The sequence below is a fragment of the Phodopus roborovskii genome, unplaced genomic scaffold, assembly GCF_943737965.1.
Source record: "Phodopus roborovskii unplaced genomic scaffold, PHOROB, whole genome shotgun sequence".
NCBI classification, from domain to species: Eukaryota; Metazoa; Chordata; class Mammalia; order Rodentia; family Cricetidae; genus Phodopus; species Phodopus roborovskii.
In genome coordinates, this window is record NW_026126525.1 from 31,892,269 (window position 1) to 31,899,818 (window position 7,550).

The window sequence follows — 7,550 nt, forward strand, 5'->3', positions numbered from 1 at the left end:
TTATTTGGGGCTGGTGTGGCTATGGGACCAGGCTGCTGGAAAAACATACTCATAACAAAATGGCAACGAACCTGAACCTGAGAACTTCCACTTAAAACTTAACAAAAGCTTAAAAAAGGGTTTTAGAAACAAAAGAACAGAGACAAGCAAGGCTTCTTGGTAACAGCATTTTTCTCAGTTGGACTCTGTTTTGCTAGAGACAAGCAGAGATTTGTGTGGCTCCTTTAAGGGACATTTCCAGACTCAGCATAAGTGGCAAAAAACTGCAACGCTTTTAAAGAGCTCTGCTAACAACTGAATGGTGTGTATGAGAGCTGGCAATGACAATGACTGCATTTCCAAGCTGGCAGCATGCTGCTGGATGGCAGAGTAGACCAAGGCAGTGAGTACAGCTCTCAGTTCTGGCACTAAAAGTACCCACCGCCATCTTGGATAGACCGCGGTTAATACAGCTGTGGCTTTCATTTTAGCAATGTTGTTGTTTACCAGATAAAAGACTCATGGCTAGAAAAAGATAAAGATTTACAGTAAAGACAGATTCACATTAAGAAAAACCACTAAAGGTTTACAGTGTGTTTTAAAATATATGTAGGCTTTGGAGAGAAAAAGAATAAAATGGTTTAAAAAGAGAGTAGCAATGTGTGGTGGCACACACCTTTAATTCCAGCCCTTAGGAAGCAGAGGCAAGCAGATCTCTGTGATTTCAAAGTAAATCTGGTATACAGAGTTAATTCCAGGACAGATAAGAGTTACACAGAGAAATCCTGTCTCAAAAAATGATAAAATAGAAGTAGAAGAAATAGAGTAATAAAAAAGCCGGGTAAAGATGGAAAGCACAGAGAAACTTTGGATACAATATGCCATTCTGTTATATTTATATTGTTTGACTGCTGAGGAAATAACAACTGTTAAAAGAAATACTTCTGAATTAATTTGATTTATATATTTTAAAAATGCTTTGACTCCAAAATTTAAGTCAAAGGACAGGTTACTGGGGAAAAGAACTTCTATTTTTGTTTCCACAGAAAATGAAAAGCTGTAGATTCCTTTCAGACTAACATGGTTTGATCAAGCATGACCCCCTGAAACAGAGTTCCAGGTGATCCAACATTCAAAACAGCTGGGACAAGGCAGCCTTGCAGACTATAGCCAGGATTTCTGAGTCTTCCTAGGATTCCCATGACAGCGCCCCCTACCAGCAGGAAGCAGTTTGGAAAGAATGATGCCCAAATTCCTAAATATTGTGTATAAATGTTTGTTTTCATTTAAGTGGGGTTAGTTATAAATGGTTTATAATCACAACCAATATCTCTTTAAAGGTAAAAAGGGGATTATGATACAGATATGAATGCTTTGTTTTGGAATGTATTTTCATTTATTGATACAAATTTAAGGTCAATTTTGTGATATGTATATTTCTCCTCTTGTTTAGGTATTGTGTTTATATAGTGCATTTAGAAATGTAATGCATAATTCAATACAGATTATAGGTAGTTACCTATACTAGTCAAAACTTATAGTTAAGTTAGTTAGAATTTCTAAATATACAGAGATGTATTTGAGATAAATAGGCATTCTTCAAACCTTTCAAAGACCTACAGAATATGGCATTTAAAGTGGTTTAGGGTTTTTCTTAACAGTGAGGCACAACTGCTCCTGGCAACACCACCTGTGTCAGAAAAAAAAATGGACATCAAAGAAATGCATTATGAAGTTTACTTTCAATATGGCAAGACTAGCCATTTGAACAAGATACTGCTCTTGTCTGGACTGTTTGACTTTGTGCTGTATAAACTGGACATGCAGAACCCACAGAAAAGTGACTGCTGATTCAAGACAGAAATTGCTACACGATTCCTGCTTCATGGAAGAGTCTGCCAGACATTCTACAGGACACAGAGAAAAGTGACTGACAAACTGCCAATACAGGTGGACGGTTTAAAGTTTCCTGTTTTCCTGAGAAGTCTGCCAGACTACAGCCTATGGGCTGAAGATGGAACATTACAGAAGAACTTTGGGTGACTGACCAGGCACTGAGTTGTTTGTCATTTCTAGAGTTTATATATTATCATTCTGTGGCCTTTGATGGTGTTGAAGACAGATAGTTATGGTTATAGTTTTCCCTAGTTAAGATTAAAGATAAGTTTTAGACTCACAAAGATGGGATAGATGATAAAATATTTAAATCTTGCTAAATGTTAATGGACTGAACATTGTTAACTGTGGTTCTTATTTGATAACTGATGTGTGATATATTTTGCTATGCTAAGGTTAAATTCCTTCTTTTTATTTTAGACAGCAAAGAGATGTCATTCTGTAAATATGTTTCTCTTATTGGTTAATGAATAAAACACTGTTGACCAATAGGAAAACAAAATAGGCAGGACTAAGAGACTAGGAAGAGACAGGAAGTAGTAGGGAGGAGTACCAAGATGGAGGACGGAGAGCAGCCAGCCCCTCTCTCTGGTAAGATAAGACCACATGGAAATACTTAGATTAATAGAAATGGGTTAATATTTAAGGCAGAGCTAGCCGATAAGAAACTAGTAACTGGCCAACAGCATTTATATCTAATACAGAGTCTCTGTGTGTTATTTGGGGCTGGTGTGGCGGTGGGACCTGACCAGCGGGGGGTGGAGGAGTGGGGGTTGGAGGGGGAGAACTACTCATAACAAAGATCACCCAAATATAAATAAGCACGAGTCAGTTAAAACATTCAGTGGTTGAGAAACATCCACTAAAAGTCGATCAACTAAAGCCAGTTCAGACTTTGAGCTACAACCCAAAGTGGCTACAATCTTTTTGTAAAACATGTGGAATTTGTGTGTAAACATGGTTTTCTTCCTTTTCAATAGCCATTTATAAAAGAATTAAAAGCAACTTGTGTAAGGAGTATGGTTTTTTCCGCCCGCCACCGCTGGTCTTGTCCTGCTGCTGCGCCGCCAGCCCCAAATAATACACAGAGACTCTGTATTTGATACAACACTGTTGGCCCGGTTACTTGTTTCTTTTCGGCTAGCTCTGTCTTAAGTATTAACCCATTTCTGCTGATCTATGTTTTTCTCTTACCGGGGAGCCGGCGGCATACTGCTTTCTTCAGACTCTCCATCTTGACTCCTCCTTCCTACTTCCTATTTCCTCCTTGTCTCCTAGTCCCTCCTATCTTCCTTTCCTATTGGCCAACAGTGCTTTATTATTAACCAGTATGAGAAACATATACAGAATGACATCTCCCATCATCTCCTCTTTTCTGTCTAAATAAAAAGAAGGGTTTTAACCTTAACATCGCAAAATATATAACACAACAGTTATCAAATAAGAATCACAGTTAACAATATTTAGTCCATTAACATTTATCAAGATTTAAGAAACTATTCCATCATCTATTCCATCTTTGTGAGTCTAAAGTCCTATATGTAACTTATCTTTAAGCCTAACTAAGGAAAACTATAACCATAACTATCTGTCTTTAACTCCTTCAAAGACCACAGAAGGATAATATATAAACTCTACAAATGACAGAGACATCTTGCCTTTGTCAGTCACCTGAAGTTCTTCTGTAATCTTCCATCTTCAGCCCATAGGCCATAGTGTGTCTGGCAGACTCTTCAGCAAAGCAGGAAACTTTAAACTGTCTTCTTGTATTGGCAGTTTGTCAGTCACTTTCCTCTGTGTCCTGTAGACTGTCTGGCAGACTCTTCCATGAAGCAGGAACTCTATATCAATGTCCATCTTGAATCAGCAATCATTTTTCTATGGGTCCTGTATCAATAAATGAAAATCCATTCCAAAACAAACTATGCATATCTATACCATAATTCCCTTTTTACCTTTAAAAATAATTGGCTGTGATCATTACCCATTTATAACCAAGTCCATTTAAATGAAAACAAACATTTATAAACAATGTTTGGGAATTTGGGCATCGTTCTTTCCAAACTACTTCCTGTTGATAGGGGACGCTGTCATGGGGATCCTAAGAAGATGCAGAAATCCTGGCTATAGTCTGCAAGTCTGCCTTGTTCAAGCTGTTTTGAATGTTGGATCATTAGGAACTCTGTTTCAGGGGGTCTGGCTTGCTCAAACCACATTAGTCTGCAAGGAATCCACAGCTTTTCATTTTCTGTGGAAACAAAAATAGAAATCCTTTTCCCCAGTAACTTGTCCTTGAACTTAAATGTTGGAGTCAAAGCATTTTTAAAATATATAAATTGAATTAATCCAGCAGTATTTCCTTTATCAGTTGTTATTTTCTCAGCAGTCAAACAATGTAGAGACAACACAATAGCATACAGTAACCAGATTTTCTCTGAGCTTTTCATCTTTACGTGTCTTTATTACTCTGTTTATTTTACTTTTATTTTTTTATTTTTTGACATAGGGTTTCACTGTGTAACTCTTATCTGTCCTGGAATTTACTCTGTATACCAGGTTTACTTTGCAAATCACAGAGATCTGCTTGCCTCTGTCTCCATAGTGCTGGGATTAAAGGCGTGTGCTACAACACCCAGTTTTTCTTTGTCTATTTAAAACCATTTTATGTCTACGTATATTTTAAAACACACTGTAAACCTTTAGAGGTTCTTCTTAATATGAATCTATCTTTACTGTAAATCTTTATCTTCATCTGGCCACAAGTCTTTTATCTGGTAAACAACAACATTGCTAAAATGAAAGTCATAGCTGTGTCAACCGCGGTTTACCAAAGATGGTGGTGGGTACTTTTACCGCCAGCACGGAAAGCTGTGCTTACCGCCTTGGTCTGCGCTGCCACCCAGAAAGCATGCTGCCGGCTTGGAGATGTGGTCACTGCCATTGCCACTGCCATCTCTCATACACACCAATAAATTGTTAGCATTGTTTTTTTTTTTTTAAAGCCATGCGGTTTTTTGCCGCTGATGCTGAGTCAGGAATCCTCCCTTTAAGGAGCCGCGCAAATATCTGCTTGTCTCTCGCAAAACAGAGTCCAACCGAGAAAAATGCTGTTACCAAGAAACCTTGCTTATCTCTGTTCTTTTGTTTCTACAACCCATTTTTAACCTTTTGTTAAATTTTAAGTGGAAGTTCTTACTAGCCACGTGGGCGCCATCTGTAACGAGTATGGTTTTTCCTCCGCCGCCGCCCGGTCTTTGCTGCGCCAGCCCCAAATAATACACAGAGAGTCTGTATTAGATATAATTCTGTTGGCCCTGTTACTTGTTTCTTATCGGCTAGCTCTGCCTTAATTATTAACCCATTTCTGCTGATCTACGTATTTCTCTTACCGGGGAGCCATCAGCATACTGCTTTCTTCAGACTCTCCATCTTGGCTCCTCCTTACTACTTCCTATTTCCTCCTTGTCTCCTAGTCCCTCCTATCTTCCTTTCCTATTGGCCAACAGTGCTTTATTATTAACCAGTATAAGAAACATATATACATAATGGCATCTCCCATCAAACTTGTATAGGATTTTAAGATGTAACTTTAGGCAATACCCATAAAGTATTGTAAAATCTTTAAAAGAGATCCTTTTTGTAGATTCCAAGGGATATTTTAATACAACTTGCAAATTATTAAGACTATGGCACAAACAATTTACTTGCATTTTTAATATAAAAATAATTTTTGTATGCTGTTTATCAGTAAGAGATTTTTTTCTGAGCTACTGTCTTAGCAGTCACATTATTTAATAAACTAATAACCTGCTCTGTTTCAGGTGTCACATTTTCATAGAATTTAACCAAGAGTTTCCAGAAATAGCTTAAAAAGCCAAATCCTCAGTAGTGTTAGACAAATGAGAACAGACCCAATGATATTATAAATTTTGTTCTTTTAATTTATTTACCACTAGAAATTAAACATTCATTTAAGCATTAGGTAGATGATCAAGAGAAGAGAGCACCCTAATGCCTCTGGAAATTTAAATAGCATTGGCTTAGTACTTTATGCCCTAGTTGTGAAGGGGACCATTGACATTGAGTTGTTCAGGCTATTAAGGAAAACTACAAAACAACAACAAAAACAACAGAAACATTTCCTAGTAAGGGGCCTTTGATATTGATTTATTCCTGCTATGAGGGAAGAAACATTTAAACAAATAAAGCAAGCAAACAAACAAACAAGAAGAAAATTGTAAGTTCTGTGCTGGCTGTGTTAGCTCATGGTACAATTGTGGCATTCAGCTCTAATTCTTTAGAGTTGAGTTGTTGCCAATGTTGGCTGGCAGGCCCTTAGCTGAAAGAGCTAAGCTCATGCAGGCAGTGAGTTCAGAGCTACAGCCAATGTTATTTGTTTTCAATCTTTTGGAATGACTTTAATATGAATAGCCCAGTTATTTAAAATCGGTCTTATATAGGATGAATCCTTTTCATATGATACCACAGCTTCTTTAAATTGTTTCAGATCTGTCATCTCCGCAAGTGTCCAACTAATCTGAACATAAACCTTTCTTGCTTTTCTACCAGGGAGATCCCTTTGTTCTTGAATAAAAATGTTCCCCATTTTCCACCAGGAAGGGCCTTTTCCTTTGTTTTATTCTTTATTTCAAGTGCCTTCCTATTTATATATTTTGCTGCTTCTGAGATGGGAAATTTCCTATGTTCCTGCCAAATACTGGAGTCTTGCTTATTTTAAGCAAATGTTATCTTCAGTCCTGGAGTGTCTGAATCTCTCTTTCTCTGAGCCTACAACCATGGGCACCAAATGTCAGGTGTTTTGTTTAGGCCCTCTGGCAGCAGGGAGGAGCAGTTTCTGTGAACTGAACCTCAAATAGTTGTGCAAAGGTGTGTTTATTGATTGTTACACAAAAGTTAGTTTGGGAGTAAACAAGTTCTTCACCAAAGTCACTGATCTAACCTATATGTTTTCTGAAGGAAAGCATCACACCCCAGCCACTTTAATCCTCATTGTGTACTGTTTTCAGTACCCAGTTAATTGAAAAGCTCCAGGCATGCCAGGATAGTTATATGACTGAAAACATGCAAAGGCTGTAAAGTTTCTTCAGAAAAACAGCTCTATTGATAAGAGAAGTCAATCACTGTTTTCCACAATGATTTATTTAAGGTCGAAGTACTTTGAGAAACAAATTTTGATCTTTACCCTAGATACTGTGAACAAAAAAAAAAAAAAAAACTAGGTTCTTACAAGTTTTTTTATTTACATTTATTTATTTATTTTATATAACCAAGTCCATTTAACTGCAAACAAACATTTATAGACAATATTTGGGAATTTGGGCATCATTCTTTCCAAACTACTTCCTGCTGGTAAGGGGCGTTGTCATGGGAGATTAAGAAGATGCAGAAATCCTGGCTGTAGTCTGTAAGGCTGCTTTTTCTAGCTGTTTTGAATGTAGGATCACCTGGTACTCTGTTTCAGGTGTCTGGCTTGATCAAACCACATTAGTCTGGAAGGTATCCACAGGTTTTCATTTTCTGTGGAAACATTTATGTTGGAATGCTGAAAACATTTAGGAAAATTTTGAGGAAAAATACCTGAATTAAAAATTACTATTCGTGCACCAGTAAGATTACAATACTACAGGATATTCTTTTGATAAATCTAAAGAAAT